An 18,428-nucleotide genomic window follows, 5' to 3' on the forward strand; every position below is an offset into this window, starting at 1 on the left:
GATGATGATGAGATACCGTTGCCAATAAGTCAACAGCTATTAGTGTCTCAAGAGGTTGATGATGAGGATGAGACACAGCTGTCAATAACTGAGGTTTTTAGGTAAACAAGTCAGGAGGATGAGCACAGTGAAGAAGTGGAAGAGGAGGTGGTGGACGATGAAGTCGCTGACCCAACCTGGGAAGGTGGCAAGCTGAGCGAGGACAGCAGTACAGAGGGGGAGGGATCCGCAGCATCACAACAGGCTGGAAGAGGCAGTGGGGTAGCAAAAGGGAAAAGGAGGGCCACAGCAAACAGGCCCACAACTGTTCCCCGGAACACACCCTTGCAGAAATCTCCCATGCCAAGGGGTAGGTATTTCTGGCGCCTTTTTGAGGAAAATGCGGACGACAAAAGAATTGTAATTTTTAACCTGTGTCATACAAAACCAGGGGCGTGAACACTATCAACCTCACCACCACCAGCATGATCCTCCACATGGCATCAAAGCACCGTAATAAGCTTGCCGAATGCCTGGGTCCACAATCTGTGTCTGCTGGTCACACCACTGCCTCCTCTTCCCCTGTGTTACGTGCTGGCCAATCCCCTGTCGATGCCTCCCGCCCAGCACCTGGACCTTCGCAAGCACCATCAGCGACCACATCCACTTCCGTGTCCCAGCGCAGCATACAAATGTCCTTACCCCAGGCATTTGAACACAAGCGCAAATACCCAGCCACCCACCCACAGACCATAGCACTAAATGTGCAACTTTCCAACTTACTGGCGCTGGAAATGTTGACATTTAGGATTGTGAACACTGAGGACTTCCACAGCCTGATGTCGGCGGCCATCCCTCGTTACGCAGTCTCCAGCCGCCACTATTTTTCAAGGTGTACAGTGCCCGCCTTACACCAGCATGTGTCCAGTAACATCACCCGTGCCCTGACAAACGCAGTTACTGGGAAGGTCCACTTAACCACTGACACATGGACAAGTGCTTTCGGCCAGGGATGCTACATTTCCCTGACGGCACACTGGGTGAACGTTGTGGAGGCCGGGAGCAAGTCGTACCCTAAGATGGCACAGGTGCTACCGACGCCACGGATTGCGGGCCCTAATTCCATCAGCACCAGTCAGCCATCAGTCGGTAGCTGGAAGCAGTGTAGCACTGCAGTGGGGAAGCGGCAACAGGCCGTGCTTAAGCTGATCTGCTTAGGTGACAAACAGCACACCGCCGCAAAGCTGTAGCAGGGGATAAGAGACCAGACTGAGCTGTGGCTCTCGCCACTCAACCTAGAACCAGGCATGGTTGTGTCTGATAATGGCCGTAACTTGTTGGCAGCTTTGGAGCTTGGCAAGCTCAGACACATCCCATGCCTAGCACACGTCTTGAACTTAGTGGTTCAGCGGTTTCTCAAAACCTACCCCAATTTGCCTGAGCTACTGGTGAAGGTATGCCACGTGTGTGCACATTTCCGCAAGTCATCGACAGCTTCAGCCGGTCTGTCAACGCTGCAGTATCGCTTACAATTGCCAGCTCACCGACTGTTGTGCGACATGAGCACGCGCTGGAATTTGATGTTCCACATGTTGGCCAGGCTTTGTGAGCAGCAGAGGGCAATAGTGGAATACCAGCTGCAACATGGTCGTCGCCTTTCCAGTCAGCTTCCGCTATTCACAAGCGAGGAGTGGGCATGGATGTCTGACCTCTGTGAGGTTTTACGAAACTTTGAGGAATCAACACAGATGGTGAGTGGCGATAACGCTATTATCAGCGTAACAATCCCACTTCTGTGTCTACTCAAATGCTCGCTGCTCACAATTAAGGCCGACGCTTTGCATGTGGAAGAGGTGGAAATGGGGGAAGACATTACACAGGGTGATAGCCAGACCACCCTCATTTCGTCTTCTCAGCGAAACTTGGATGATGAGGAGGAGGAAGAGGAGGAGGAGACGGTTGCTTCCGCTACAGAGGGTAGTACCCATGGAAGTTTAATTCCATCTGTTTAGTGTGGATGGGCAGAAGAGGAGGAAGAGGATGAGGAGATTGAGAGTCATCCTCCTGATGACAACGAAGTCTTGCCTGTTGGGACTCTGGCACACAAGGATGACTTTATGTTAGGTTGCCTTTCCCGTGACCCACACGTTTTACGCATTTTGGACAACACCGATTACTGATTGTTCACCCTTCTCGACCCCCGCTACAAAGAGAACTTCTCATCTCTCATTCCTGTGGTGGAGAGGACGATCAAAATGGTGCAATACCAGAAGGTCCTTGTGGAAAAATTGCTCCAAAAATTTCCAGCTGACAACGCTAGCGGCAGAGTACATAGTTCTTTGGGAAACTGAGAAGGGGGGACGAGGTTAACACACAGCAGTTTCAACAGAGGCAGGGCAACACTCTTCAAAGCCTGGGACAGTTTCATGACACCCGCCAGCACCCTCTACCTGATGCACGGCCTAGTGTCACAAGGAGGGAAACATTTTGGAAGATAGTGGAGTACGTAGCAGACCGTGTCAGTGTCCTCAATGATCGCTCTGTGCCTTACAACTACTAGGTGTCCAAGCTGGACACGTGGCACGAATTGGCGCTCTACGCCTTGGAGGTGCTGGCCTGCCCTGCCGCCAGCGTTTTGTCAGAGCAGGTATTTAGTGCTGCTGGGAGCATAATAACTGATAAGCACATCCACCTGTCAACTGAAAATGCTGACAGGTTGACTCTTATAAAAATGAACAAGGCCTGGATTGCCCCTGAATTCTCTACTCCACCAGAGGAAAGCGGCTGAACATAAAGGCACTTTAAATGTGTTTTTTATAATGTACTGAATACACTGTATTCCCATGCACCCCTTCCACCACAAAAAAAGGGTATATGGTTCAATCTTCCTTTTCTCGTCGTCCTCCTCCTCCACTTCCATCATATCAACATGCTTATTAGTCTGTGCTCGCTCCAAATGTTGTAGAGGGTCAGCTCACCAGCAGGCCCTCGCATATAATGTTTTAGAGGGTCAGCTCACCAGTAGGCCCTCACCTACAATCTATTAGAGGGCCAGCTCACTTACAGACCCTCTTATGTAATGTTTTTGAGGTCAGCTCACCAGCAGGACCTCACCTACAATTTTTTAGAGGGTCAGCTCACCTGCAGCCCCTCACATATAATGTTTAGAGGGTTAGCTCACCATCAGGCCCTCACCTACAATCATTTAGAGAGTCAGCTCACCTGCAGGCCCTTGCATATAATGTTTAGAGGGTTAGCTCACCAGCAGGCCCTCACCTACAATCTTTTAGAGAGTCAGCTCACCTGCAGGCCCTCGCATATAATGTTTTAGAGGGTCAGCTCACCTGCAAGCCCTGGCATATAATGTTTTAGAGGGTCAGCTCACCAGCAGGCCCTCGCATATAATGTTTTTGAGGGTCAGCTCACCAGCAGGCCCTCGCATATAATATTTTTGAGGGTCAGCTCACCAGCAGGCCCTCAACCATAATGTTTTACAGGGTAAGCTCACCAGCAGGCCCTCGCTCATAATTTTTTCAATGGTTATCTAAGCTTCAGGCACTTCCCCATAATTTTTTCAATGGTCAGCTCAGCAGCAGGCACTCGCCCCTAATGTTTTAGAGAGTCAGCTCTGTAGTAGACCCTCACCCCTAATGATTTATATGGTCAGCTCAGCAGCAGGCCCTCACCTGTATTGTTTTAAAGGGTCACCAGCAGGCCCTTGCTCCTAATGTTTTTGAGGGTCACCAGCAAGCCATTAATCATAATTTTTCAAGGGTGTATGATGCCCCACTTTATGTGTAATAAAGGGTGTATTGGAGTGCCGGTTACTTGTAATTTTTGAAAGCCCGTTCACTTACTGCATAGGACTTGTGAGTGTAGGAGTCCCACTACCTGAACAATTGTACCACAATGTGAATGAGGCCCTCCATTATGTGATATACAGGTTGTATCGGAGTGCCTCTTCCTTGTAATCTTTGGCAGCACTTGCACTTTATATACAAGTAAATATACAGGAAAGAATTTTTCCTCTAAAATCGATTTTATCTTTGGTTTTGTGCGTATTATTGTAAGTCTGTAAAAGTGGTGTACTACTCTTGACAACATGCTGTTCCCGAACCATTTCGGTGGTGTTTCCATAAATTTGTGACCTTTTCCTATGAACCAGACACTCTCCCCTCTTCAGAGCAGGGGGTGCCTGGTTTAATGCTCAGGTTTTCCTATTGACTTCCATTGTGCTCGGGTGCTCAGTAGAGTACTCGAGAATCCCGAGGTGTTTGACCTGAGCACCCGAACACCCGAGCACTTTGGTGCTCAATCAACACTATTTGCCACCTAAATGTTAGTGAAATAAGCTTTTCTACTAATTACATTTTCTTCCATGCATATATGTGTCTGTATCTTTATAAACAAGGGACACATTTTACAGATGTGACTTACAGTATTTTAGATTTGTAAATCTTCTAGCTTGGTAAGCATGCAGACCATTCAGACAACCCATTGACAGTTTCCCAGATTAACCGCCTCACGTCCGCCCATAGGATATAAACGTCCTATGGGTGGACGTCTATTTCTGACAGCACGTTTTAAAACGTCCTGTCAGAAATAGCAGCTGCACGCTAATCGTGCAGCTGCTGATCGGGTTGCCCGCTGTCAGTGACAGCAGGGCAACCCTAAGACAAGGCAGGGACAGTTCCCAGGTGTCCCTGCCTTCACGATCGCTGCAGACACAGCGCTCACCGAGCGCTGTGTCTGCAGAGAAGGAAGCGCTGTGCGCTTCCTGTTCCGGCCCGGCGGTCATGTGACCGCCGTGACCGGAGAGTGCAGGGGCTGTGTGAGGTCTCTCAGAGACCTCGATCAGCCCTGCTGTGAGGCTGTACAGCGCAGCATTGCTGCTGTACAGCCTCTATAGGGGTGCATTTGTCCTGTAACTGGGGCTACTATGTCAGCCCCAGTTACAGGAGAAATCAACAGTGTAAAAAAAAAAAAAAAGTGAAGTAAATGTCCCCCCAGAGGTCTTGTATGACCTTATGGGGGACGAAAAGTGTAAAATAAAATAAAAAAAAAATAAAGGGTTGAAAAAATAAAATAAAAAAAAGTTTCACATGTAAAAAAAAAAAAAATCCCAAGTAAGGAATAAAAAAATAAATTTAAAATAGAAAAAATAAAATAAAATAGACATATTTAGTATTGCCGCGTCCGTAAAAACCAGCTCTATAAAAATATCACATGACCTAACCCCTCGGATGAACACCGTAAAAAATAAATAAAAAAAACTGTGTCAAAACAAGCAATTTTTGTCACCTTGCATCACAAAAGGTGCAACACCAAGTGATCAAAAACGCGTATGTCCCACAAAATGGTACCAATAAAACCGTCACCTCATCCCGCAAAAAATGAGCCCCTACATAAGAAAATCTCTCAAAAAATAAAAAAACTATAGCTCTTAGAACATGGAGACACTAAAACATCATTTTTTTGGTTTCAAAAATGCTATTATTGTGTTAAAGTGAAACAAATAAAAAAAAGTATATATATTAGGTATTGCCGCGTCCGTAAAAACCAGCTCTATAAAAATATCACATGACCTAACCCCTCGGGTGAACACCGTAAAAAAAAAAAAAAAAAACTGTGTCAAAACAAGCAATTTTTGTCACCTTGCATCACAAAAGGTGCAACACCAAGTGATCAAAAACGCGTATGTCCCACAAAATGGTACCAATAAAACCGTCACCTCATCCCGCAAAAAATGAGCCCCTACATAAGAAAATCTCTCAAAAAATAAAAAAAACTATAGCTCTCAGAACATGGACACATTAAAACATAATTTTTGGGTTTCAAAAATGCTATTATTGTGTAAAACTTTAATAAATGAGAAAAAGTATACATATTAGGTATCGCCACGTCCGTAACAATCTGCTCTATAAAAATGTCACTTGACTGAACCCCTCAGGTGAACGCTGTAAAAATAAATAAATAGAAACTGTGCAAAAACAACCAATTTTTTGGTCACCTTGCCCCATAAAGTGTTATAATGAATGATCAAAAAATCATATGTACCCAAAAATAGTACTAATAAAACTGGCACCTTATCCCCTAGTTTCCAAAATGGGGTCACTTCTTGGGAGTTTCTACTGTAAGGGTGCATCAGGGGGCTTCAAATGGGACATGGCATCTAAAAACCATGTGGAGTTCCTTTCCTTCTGCGCCCTGCCGTGTGCCCATACAGCAGTTTATGACCACATGTGGGGTGTTTCTGTAAACCGAAGAATCTGGGTAATAAATATTGAGTTTTGTTTGGCTGTTAACCATCGATGTGTTAAAGAAAAAAATTGATTAAAATGGAAAATCTGCCAAAAAAGTGAAATTTAAAAATTTGATCTCCATTTTCCTTTAATTCTTGTGGAACGCCTAAAGGGTTAACAAAGTTTGTAAAATCGGTTTTGAATACCTTGAGGGGTGTAGTTTCTACAATGGGGTCATTTATGGGGGTATCCACTATGTAGGCCCCATAAAGTGACTTCAGACCTGAACTGGTCCTTATAAAGTGGGTTTTGGCAATTTTCTTAAAAATTTGAAGAATTGCTTCTAAACTTCTAAGCCTTCTAACGTCCTAAAAAAATAAAATGACATTTCCAAAATGATGCCAACATAAAGTAGACATATGGGGAATGTTAAATAATAAATATTTTATGAGGTATCACTTTCTGTTTTAAAAGCAGAGAAATTTAAATTTAGAAAATTGCGAATTTTTCTAATTTTTGGGTAAATTTGGGATTTTTTCATAAATAAAGATGAAATATTTTGACTCAAATTTATGACTATCATGAAGTACAATGTGTCACGAGAAAACAATCTCTGAATGACTTGGATAAATAAAGGCGTTCCAAAGTTATTACCACATAAAGTGAGATATGTCAGTTTTGCAAAATTTGGCCTGGTCAGGAAGGGGGCAAAGGGCCCAGATGGGAAGTGGTTAAAAAATACTCAATCTACATAAGTAGTAGTCAAATTGTTAGATTAAATTGCCTGTATACTGCATGGGATTGTTACATTTATGTGGGCCTCGAATCATATAAGTACATTCTTTGCTTGCTATTACAGGCTATGTACACCTTTGGAGGCAATTGTTTTTTATTACTGCATTGTGCTCATTTTGAGCTAAAAATATATTTTTTAAATTTGTCTTTATAACAAATATGGAGCCCATTTTTCTGTACAGGGCTGAGATGCTCTAATAGAGGAATCTGAATTTCCTCTCTGATTAGCCAGCTAATCTGATGGACTCCTTAATTCTGCTCTGTGCCCTTTTAAATACTCATTATAGCTCAGTTCTTAGCTTACTGATAAGAATGTGGCTTAAATAAGTTTTTATGAGCTTTTAGTAAATTAGAGATAAAGGTTATTAGATAACTGACACAAAGTGAAAGTATAAAAGTATGATTCACACAAACTTTATGTGACAGAACATTTCAATATCTAATATATAAAGCTTAGTGTATGTGTGTATGTCCACTAAAGGAATCTGCACCATCGCATTTAAAATCACAAAATTTGCACACAGGTGTCGGGAAGGTTTTAGATGTCTCAGCTCTCTAGCACGTATCGTTCCTGAGATATTCCCAAAAAACTCATTATCCAATAGAAGCCTGGTCACATGATCCTTATCAGCCAATAGAAGCTTGCAGGCCCGTAGTCTCCACATACACACAGTTTTACACCAGGTTTACATAACAACCCAGCTATTTTTCTTTACTGTTGTAGGTCAGCTTTAAAGGGGCAGGGCACTGTGGATGACACAGTTAAGGGAGCAGAGTGTTGTGGAGGTCACAGTTAAGGGGGCAGTTAGGGTGGCCATTCAGGCCACCCTCAAAAGACAGACTTAAAAACCCTGCCCCAGGTCCTGCTAATACACTCCCAGCCCGGTTAGCCCACACCCCTCCCACTCCACAGCTGACGGTGATTGAAAAAATTAAGGTAAAAATCAACTTCTGTCAGCTGCAGGGGTGGGAGTGAGGATGACTTTCTCCCTGCAGCTCATGCTCACATAGCACAGTGCTGCTGTCTGAGAGTGAGCTGTTCAAAAGGACATCCCTGTGTCTTTCCAGGCCCTGTGCTGGACGGAGGACAGGAGTCTGAAAGCCAGACTGTCCGGCCTAAAACCATACCTCTGGCTACCCTAGGGGCAGGCTGCTGTGGAGGTCACAGTTAAGGGGACGGTCCACTATGTAGGTCAGTGTTAAGGGGCAGATTGCTTTAGAGGCCACACGGGGTGTTGTGGAAATCACTGTTGAGGAGATGGTGTACTGTGGAGGTCACTGTTAAAGGGGAAGGCTACTGTGGAAGTCACTGTCAAGTGGGCGGGATGCTGTGGAGGTCACTGTTAAAGGGACATATGCTGTGAAGGTCTCTGTTAAGGGGGCAGGGAACAGTGGAGGTCACAGTTAAAGGGGCAGTTTTTCAATTGAGGTCAGTGTTACTGGGGGCGGGTGCTGTAAATGTCACTGTTAAGGGGGCGGAGTGTTGTGGAGGTCACATTTTAAGGGAACGGAGCTTTGTGGAGGTCACTGTTAAGGGGGCCGGTTATTGTGGAAATCACTGTTAACGAGACAGGGTACTGTAGAGGTCACTAATAAAGGGGCGGCCGCTGTGGAGGTCACTGTTAAAGGGGAGGGCGCTGTGGATGTTACTGTTAAGGGGGCAGGCTGCTGTGGAGGTCACTGTTAATGGGTCGGGGTACTGTAGATGTCTCTGTTATAGTGGATACTGTCGATATCTTTTAACAACACACACAAACATTAAGCAAAATAGATAAAATATACCCTTGCGAAAATATACCCTTGCAAAATAGATAAAATATACCCTTCTGGCAGACTAATTGCAAAAAAAAATTTCAGCACAAAATGAGTAAAATGCAATCTTAAAAATAAAATTGCCTCCAAAGGTGTACATAGCCTTTAAAGTTTCAATTCAAATGTATTCATACATGTTAAGCTCGGTTAACATCTGTCCAACCACTCCAAAGTGCTAGATCTGTCTCAGGACAGAAACCTCTGGACCCCATTGACATTTTAATTAGATCTATCAGGTTCCGTGATGGTTTCCATTGTTATGATGAGAAGTATAGCTCTGCAGACAGCACTATTGTTACTTAAAATCCAGAGGAATCCTTGATGCTCACTCCGTTAATGCACCTATGCTATGCCTAACCACATGGTCTGCTGATAAACACAGAATATACAGATGCAGAAATCTTTAACTATATTTCTTCAGTGGTGTCTGTTCTGTTGTATCTGTTGTTTTGTATACAATAATTCATAGTATGGTAATCCAAAAGTGGAGACAAATTCTATACGTTAGATCATAATTAGTGATGAGTGAATTTCTTGGAATTAGATTTAGATCTTATTTAGCAGAATAAATATCAAATTTAACCTGAATCGAAAGTGCACCAATTGCTGTGAAAAATCATAGAAGACACTCAGCATAGGACTATATCCTACTCATTTCAACCTCTTTAACGCCAAAACAGCATTAGTAATCTTAAAGCGACAGGGCTAAGGGCAAAGGGCAAATCCATGGTTCCTAGTAGCAACAAAGAGCCTCTTTAGCCCCTTAATGCAAAATGCCATGCATGTACAGCGGGGGATGCTGTGCCAGAATGCATTCTGCCGTACATGCACGGCGGGCTGATCGGGCGGGTGCAGGAGCGGTGCCCGCCCAATCATTGCAGGCATCCGGCAGTCCCTGGTAGCCGGGCCCCTGCTGTATCCGCCGACATCGCTGTTTACAGCGATGCTGGTGGTTTAACCCTTTCTATGCCACGGTCACCGCGACATAGAAGTGGTTTGCGACGGGTGAAGGAGTGCATCGGGTCCTCGCGCTGCTGTGGCAGGGACGCGATATGTGACAAGGCAGCCTGATGCCATGCAGAGGCTGCCCAATGCCTTGCACGGCATGGGGTCCTGTCTTCTACGGGTGCCCAGGAGATCCAGCCTCAGGTGTATTACTCAGATGTATTGTAATGCATTGCAGAGGGTATCAGACCCCCAAAAGTTGAAGTACCAGAGTGGGACAGAAATAAAGTTTGAAAAAAAAGTTTTAAAAAAAGTTTTTTCAATAAAAAAAAAAATGAAGTTTCAAGTTAAAAATAAAAAATAATTTTTTTTCCCTGATTTTATAATAAAAAATAGAACAAAAAAGAAAAAACACACATATTAGGTATTGCCGCATCCGTAACGACCAGCTCTATAAATATATCACATGATCCACCCCTCTGATAGACATCAAAAAAAAAAATATAAGAACTGTGTCAAAAATGTCATTTTTGTCACCTTACATCACTAAAAGTGCAACACTAAGCGATCAAAAAGGAGTATGCGCCCCACAATACTACCAATCTAACCGTCACCTCATCCCTACATAGGACAATCATCCAAAGAGTTAAAAAACTATGGCTCTCAGACTATGGAGACACTAAAACATGATTTTTTTTTGTTTCAAAAATGCTTTTATTGTTAAATCACAAAAAGTGTAATATAGAGCAAACAAAAATCATATGTACCCTAAAATAGTACCAACAAAACTGCCGCCTAATCCTGTAGTTTCCAAAATGGAGTCTTTTTTTGGAGTTTCTACTCTAGGGGTGCATCAGGAATTCTTCAAATGTGACATGGCAAGTTAAAATTATCCCAGTGAAATCTGTCCTCCAAAAACCATATGGCGTTCCTTTCCTTCTGCGGCCTGCCATGTGCCCGTACAGAAGTTTACGACCACGTACAGTAGGTGTTTCTGACATTGTGTTTTTAGCACGACAGCGTCGCGCTGATACTCGGCAACATGGTGCCGAGATCTCGCACTCACTGGGATAGTGACAGCACATCCCAGCAAGCGCGTCATAGAAGCGACGGGAGATCCGACTTGGATTCCCGCCAATTCTACACGTGTGCGGCGTTTGTTATGAATCCTGAGGGGGAAGTCCCCGCCGGATTTTAAATAAAAATCCGGCCTGGGTCCCGCCCTCAGGAGCATACCGGGCCCTTAGGTCTGTTATGGGTTGTAAGGAGAGCCCCCCCTACGCCGAAAAAAACGGCGTAGGGGGTCCCCCTACAATCCATACCAGACCCGTATCCAAAGCACGCTACCCGGCCAGCCAGGAAGGGAGTGGGGACGAGCGAGCGCCCCCCCCCCCTCCTGAGCCGTACCAGGCTGCATGCCCTCAACATGGGGGGTTGGGTGCTCTGGGGCAGGGGGCGCACTGCGGCCCCCCCACCTCAGAGCACCCTGTCCCCATGTTGATGAGGACAGGGCCCCTTCCCGACAACCCTGGCCGTTGGTTGTCGGGGTATGCGGGCGGGAGGCTTATCGGAATCTGGGAGCCCCCTTTAATAAGGGGGCCCCCAGATACCGGCCCCCCACCCTAAGTGAATGAGTATGGGGTACATCGTACCCCTACCCATTCACCTGCAAGAAAAGTGGTAAAAACACAAATAAACCACACAGTGTATTAAAATATTTTATTTTTCTGCTCCGGAGGCCGCCCCCTGTCTTCTTTATTAGCTCTTTTACCAGGGGGGGGCTCTTCTTCTTCCGATATCCCGACGGGTCTTCTCCGCTATCCGGGGGGTCTTCTCAACTCTCCGGGGTTCTCCTTCTGTCTTCTCCTTCTGTCTTGTTGTCTCCTTCTGTCTTCTCCTTCTGTCTTGTTGTCTCCTTCTGTCTTCTGTCTCCGGGGTTCTCCTTCTGTTTTCGCCTCTCTCTGTTGTTGACTCGGCGCACCCCGGTTCTTCGTCTCGCGAGACGTCTCGCGAGACGAAGAATCGGGGTGCGCCGAGTCTCGCGAGACGAAGAACCGGGGTGCGCCGAGTCAACAACAGAGAGAGGCGAAAACAGAAGGAGAACCCCGGAGACAGAAGACAGAAGGAGACAACAAGACAGAAGGAGAAGACAGAAGGAGACAACAAGACAGAAGGAGAAGACAGAAGGAGAACCCCGGAGAGTTGAGAAGACCCCCCCGGATAGCGGAGAAGACAGAAGGAGAACCCCGGAGACAGAAGACAGAAGGAGACAACAAGACAGAAGGAGAAGACAGAAGGAGAACCCCGGAGAGTTGAGAAGACCCCCCCGGATAGCGGAGAAGACCCGTCGGGATATCGGAAGAAGAAGAGCCCCCCCCTGGTAAAAGAGCTAATAAAGAAGACAGGGGGCGGCCTCCGGAGCAGAAAAATAAAATATTTTAATACACTGTGTGGTTTATTTGTGTTTTTACCACTTTTCTTGCAGGTGAATGGGTAGGGGTACGATGTACCCCATACTCATTCACTTAGGGTGGGGGGCCGGTATCTGGGGGCCCCCTTATTAAAGGGGGCTCCCAGATTCCGATAAGCCTCCCGCCCGCATACCCCGACAACCAACGGCCAGGGTTGTCGGGAAGGGGCCCTGTCCTCATCAACATGGGGACAGGGTGCTCTGAGGTGGGGGGGCCGCAGTGCGCCCCCTGCCCCAGAGCACCCAACCCCAATGTTGAGGGCATGCAGCCTGGTACGGCTCAGGAGGGGGGGGGGGGCGCTCGCTCGTCCCCACTCCCTTCCTGGCTGGCCGGGTAGCGTGCTTTGGATAAGGGTCTGGTATGGATTGTAGGGGGACCCCCTACGCCGTTTTTTTCGGCGTAGGGGGGGCTCTCCTTACAACCCATAACAGACCTAAGGGCCCGGTATGCTCCTGAGGGCGGGACCCAGGCCGGATTTTTATTTAAAATCCGGCGGGGACTTCCCCCTCAGGATTCATAACAAACGCCGCACACGTGTAGAATTGGCGGGAATCCAAGTCGGATCTCCCGTCGCTTCTATGACGGCTCTGTCTCCATCGCGGCAAGCCAGCTCGGCGCTGGCTCCCGCGATGGGGCTCGTATGTGCTCAATCTCGCCGAGAAATACAGCGAGATTGACACAAAATCGGGTTCACCTACTGTATGGGGTGTTTCTGTAAACTACAGAATCAGGGCAATAAATATTGAGTTTTGTTTGGCTGTTAATCCTTGCTTTGTTAATGGAAAAAATTATTAAAATTGAAAAACTGCCCAAAAAAATTGAAATTCTGAAATTTCATATCCATATTCAATTAATTCTTGTCGAACAACTAAAGGGTTAACAAAGTTAGTAAAATCAGTTTTGAATACCTTGAGGGGTGTAGTTTCTAAAATGGGATCACTTTTTTGGAGTTTTTACTCTAAGGGTGCATCAGGAGGCTTCAAATGGGCCATGGTGTCAAAAAAACAGTCCATCAAAACCTGCTTTCCAAAAACCATATAGCGTTCCTTTCCTTCTGCGCCCTGCCGTGTGCCCGTACAGAGGTTTACGATCACATATGGGGTGTTTCTGTAAATGACAGAATCAGGGCAATAAATATAGAGTTTTGTTTGGCTGTTAACCCTTGCTTTGTTACTGGAATAAAATTATTAAAATGGAAAATCTGCCAAAAAAGTGAAATTCTGAAATTTTATCTCCAATTTCCATTAATTCTTGTGGGTGGTTTCTATTATGTAAGCCTCACAAAGTGGTCCTTAAAAAGTGGGTTTTGGAAATTTTCGGAAAATTTCTAAGATTTGCTTTTAAACTTCTAAGCCTTCTAACGTCCCCAAAAAATAAAATGGCATTCACAAAATGATCCAAACATGAAGTAGACATTATATGAGGTAGGTATGATTTAAACAAGCCTGAGCACAATTCCTACTCTGGATAATGCTATAGTCCTAGTGATGGCAATAAATTAATGGACAAAATTATCAAAAGTTTTGTAAGAGGCCAGAATTTATTAAATAAAATGTGCAAATTTGATGCAAATCCCCATGCATATCTCTGTCTTATGGTTCCTCATTGCTGACATACATACAGCACCAATAATGTGTGCAAAAAGAATGAGTAACAGGTCATGTGCCGTATTTTGCAAGTTTCTTGGCCAAACCTTGAATTCTAGACACTAGAAGTCTGTCAAGGCAGGAGCAAAAAACAATGGTATGTGTTCACATATGTCAGATTTGTTTCAGAGAATTCAGCAATTAAATATCCATTCCATACAAACGGAATGGGGTTCGATCTGCAGCAACTGCATGTATTTTAGAAATCTTGTTCAGATACAGTTGCAAGAAAAAGTATGTGAACCCTTTGGAATGATATGGATTTCTGCACAAATTGGTCATAAAATGAGATCTGATCTTCATCTAAGTCACAACAATAGACAATCATAGTCTGCTTAAACTAATAACACAAAGAATTAAATGTTACCATGTTTTTATTGAACACACCATGTAAACATTCACAGTGCAGGTGTAAAAAGTGTGTGAACCCTTGAATTTAATAACTGGTTGAACCTCCTTTGGCAGCAATAACTTCAACCAAACGTTTCTTGTAGTTGCAGATCAGACGTGCACAACGGTCAGGAGTAATTCTTGACCATTCCTCTTTACAGAACTGTTTCAGTTCAGTAATATTCTTGGATGTCTGGTGTGAATCACTTTCTTGAGGTCATGCCACAGCATCTCAATCAGGTTGAGGTCAGGACTCTGACTGGGCCACTCCAGAAGGCGTATTTTCTTCTGTTTAAGCCATTCTGTTGTTGGTTTACTTCTATGCTTTGGGTCGTTGTCCTGTTGCAACACCCATCTTCTGTTGAGCTTCAGCTGGTAGACAGATGGCCTAAAGTTCTCCTGCAAAATGTCTTGATAAACTTGGGAATTCATTTTTCCTTCGATGATAGCAATCCGTCCAGGCCCTGACACAGCAAAGCAGCCCCAAACCATGATGCCCCCACCACCATACTTCACAGTTGGAATGAGGTTTTGATGTTGGTGTTCTGTGCCTCTTTTTCTCCACACATAAGGCCAAATTTATCATTAGCTCAAGTCAGAATAATGGAGTGAAAAAGTCGCAAAAAAAAGCGCAAACGCTAAAACTGCGCACAAATTTGCGACTTTTTACTGCTCTGCACTATGCTCGCCAGTTTTCTGAAAGTGGGCGTGTTTACTTATGTAAATGAATCTCTAGACAGATTTACTATTGGAACTATTTAAAAAGTCGCAAAAAAGTCGCAAAAAAATGCGCAATTTCACTCCAGTGAGGACCATGCTTATCTTATGAGACTTTTTAATAGAACATGCATATGCCAGAGACTTTTGTAAGTCTTTAGCTGACACTCTAGGATTCTTCTTCACCTCATTGAGCAGTCTGCGCTGTGCTCTTGCAGTCATCTTTACAGGGCAGCCACTCCTAGGGAGAGTAGCAGCAGTGCTTAACTTTCTCCATTTATAGACAATTTGTCTTACCGTGGACTGATGAACAGCAAGGCTTTTGGAGATACTTTTATAACCCTTTCCAGCTTTATGCAAGTCAAAAATTCTTAATCGTAGGTCTTCTGACAGCTCTTTTGTGCGAGGCATCATTCACATCAGGCAAGTCTTCTTGTGAAAAGCAAACCCAGAACTGGTGTGTGTTTTTTATAGGGCAGCTGTAACCAACACCTTCAATCTCATCTCATTGATTGGACTCCAGTTGGCTGACACCTCACTCCAATTAGCTCTTGGAGATGTCATTAGTCTAGGGGTTCACATACTTTTTCCACCTGCACTGTGAATGTTTACATGGTGTGTTCAATAAAAACATGGTAACATTTAATTCTTTGTGTGTTATTAGTTTAAGCAGACTGTGATTGTCTATTGTTGTGACTTAGATGAAGATCAGATTACATTTATGACCAATTTGTGCAGAAATCCTTTTAATTCCAAAGGGTTCACATACTTTTTCTTGCAACTGTATATGAAACCGTGGCAAAAATTTCTGAAATAAATAAATCTTCCACTTGTGAACATAATATATTTGACGCTTTTTTGTCACCATCTTTATTCAAATTTTGGCACATTTTTGTAACTAAGGGGGACATTTATTAAGACCACAGTTTTCCACACCAGTCTTAAGTCCCAGTTTGGTGCTTCCTCCAGCAGGCTGTGCAACAGACAAACCTACACCAGCTCCTTGGTGGTGTAGATTTAAGCCATTTTCCACACAAACAACTGTCATGGAAAATTATAAATGACCCAGGCCTGCCAGCCCACCTGCTTCCCACCCACACCATGGCCCCTTTTCTTGGCAGTCTGGAAAAGTGGGGTGAGCTGGGAAAAGTCACAGATTTTGAGGCAAAAATGCTGTGCAACAAAATCTGCAACTTTAATACATGAAACAGGGGCATATATGTGTTAATAAATGACCCCCTAAATCTTTGCCAGTGTGTTGGTTTATTGCTTGACAACATTTAACTGTTGTGTTCCAATCTAAACAGAGTACATCCATTTTTTCGAATAGACATTATCCACACAAAGCAAACCTTTTATGAGGAATTTCAGCATTTTCTTCAAGACTAAAAGTCTTGAATGAATTATCCAAATATGTTTTTCTTATGATAAATGTAGAGATATCCATTAAACATTTCGGAGGTAAATTCATTTAATATCCTTTCAGAATGAATTAGCACTTAAATAATTGCCGACATGACAGTTACAGTCAATTAGACAAGTTATTAATTTCAGAAGTCATTCCTAACCATAGCTGTCAAGGCATCGCTTTATAATATGTCAATGCTCCTGCTTCAGCCCATTTCTGTAAGTAAGAATGCTTGATGAAGTGATCATAAAGGACATGAGTAATTGAGGTGGTAGCAACTTTTAAAAGCACAATATATGAGAGCTAACGCAGATATCATTTCCATGGTTCTAATGATTTCAGGGCTCAATTTTTTCCTGTGCTAGTAAATCCTCCATTTATTGTAAAAGCTCTAAAGTAATATAACACACTATAATGTTTCGGTTTACAGACAAAAGAAAACAAATGTGTCTGGGAAAGTTATTGGAGTGGAACCACCAATTTCTCTAAATTTGAAAAGACAAAAGCATCCTTTACATTATGTTATTTTGTTATCCTGCTCTATTAATATCTTCATCCCAATGCTTGTTGTATAGCGTTAAGCAAAGGCACAATACATTTTACTGTTCTGATTACTATAAAATATTTTATCATTAATGGAACTGTTATAAAACAGTAGATACATTTATACTTTTTTTTTTTTACAAAGAACAGAGATATTTATCCCACATATTATGGATAAGATCAATGCTACATAGATACTGGCTGCAGTATTACTACCATTTTGCCCATTCAACTTGAAGCAAATATTCTCCCTGCAGTACCACTGATATAGGTCCAACATTCTCGGCTGAACAGTTCTTGATATACAGTATCTTTATAGTGGCCAAGGATCCAAAGCACAGACAAAGATTCAAAAAATACTCAATAAAACACAAGAGATGATATATGAAATTAAATTTGACAACATTTTGACTTCCTCTTTTCTAAAGAAAAAAACTGCGTACATGCTTTGAACTTTGCAACACATTTATTTTTAGTTTTAGAAACTTTTTTCCCACTTCTCCTCACAGAGAAAATTTTGGCGCTATGTAAACTAACCAACATGTAGTGTAAAGTTAGACAAAAGTGTCTAAAGTTTAACCAAACTTATCATATAGAATGTGTTAATCTAAGTTTATACTGTCTTATATTAGTAAATATGCCCCACAGTATGCAGTAACTTCCTAAATTCCCTTTGGCGGTAGTTACGATCAACATGTTTTCAATCTATGTTTTATCATGTACAAAAAATCCATAAATTATCTACATTCTTTTCCATGACTTTCATACAATTTCCTTAGTTAAAGTCCTACCTGTCTACATTGCAAAAATAGTGTAATCCTCTCAGGGAAATTATACATCTACTTAAAATGTAATTATCTACATATACCATTAATAAACAGTATCCATGTGTGAAATCCCTTTACTTATCCTTCCTATGAGTAGTTTTAAAGCCTTGTGTTATGTTGTTTGGGAAGATCCTTTCCTGTGTATTTGTTGATATGATTTATTTGGTGTTTTGCTGCTGCAAAACAGGCCTACACATCTCTGGTATCTTCCCTGTCTCACAACCCTAAACAACTATTTAACACTTTCAACTCTATTCTCCATACCCAAAGTCAATGGCTGTAAGCTCTCCTAAGTCAACCTATACTGCTGACTTGAGTTAACCTTTGATTCTGCTCTGTCCTTCAAACCGCACATCCAAGCCCTCTCCACCTTCTGCTGCCTCCAACTCAAAGCTATCTCTCGGATCCACACATTCCCAAACCAGGAGTCTGGAAAAATGCGTGTACATGCCCTCATCATCTCCTGCCTCTCTTCCAATCTATCCACAACTCTGTTTTACGACTAATCCACCTCTGCCCTGTTACTCCTCTGTCTCTTCTCTCTGCCAATCCCTTAACTTGCTCCCCCATTGTCCAGGGAATCCAGTACAAAACACTGATATGACATACAAGGCCAGCCACAACCTGACCCATCCATACATCTGTGACCTGAT

General features: G+C 43.4%; 1 long non-coding RNA gene across 1 annotated transcript; it reads right to left on the reverse strand.

Moving 5' to 3' along the window:
• Positions 1-632: 632 nt before the first annotated feature.
• On the reverse strand, positions 633-3,949 carry LOC120996951. The gene is made up of 3 exons (XR_005777998.1): positions 3,808-3,949; positions 1,614-1,616; positions 633-676 (listed from the first exon to the last, which is right to left on the reverse strand). It is a non-coding gene; the product is annotated as an uncharacterized LOC120996951 (long non-coding RNA).
• Positions 3,950-18,428: the final 14,479 nt, after the last annotated feature.

Source organism: Bufo bufo, chromosome 4 (assembly GCF_905171765.1).
Source record: "Bufo bufo chromosome 4, aBufBuf1.1, whole genome shotgun sequence".
NCBI lineage: Eukaryota > Metazoa > Chordata > Amphibia > Anura > Bufonidae > Bufo > Bufo bufo.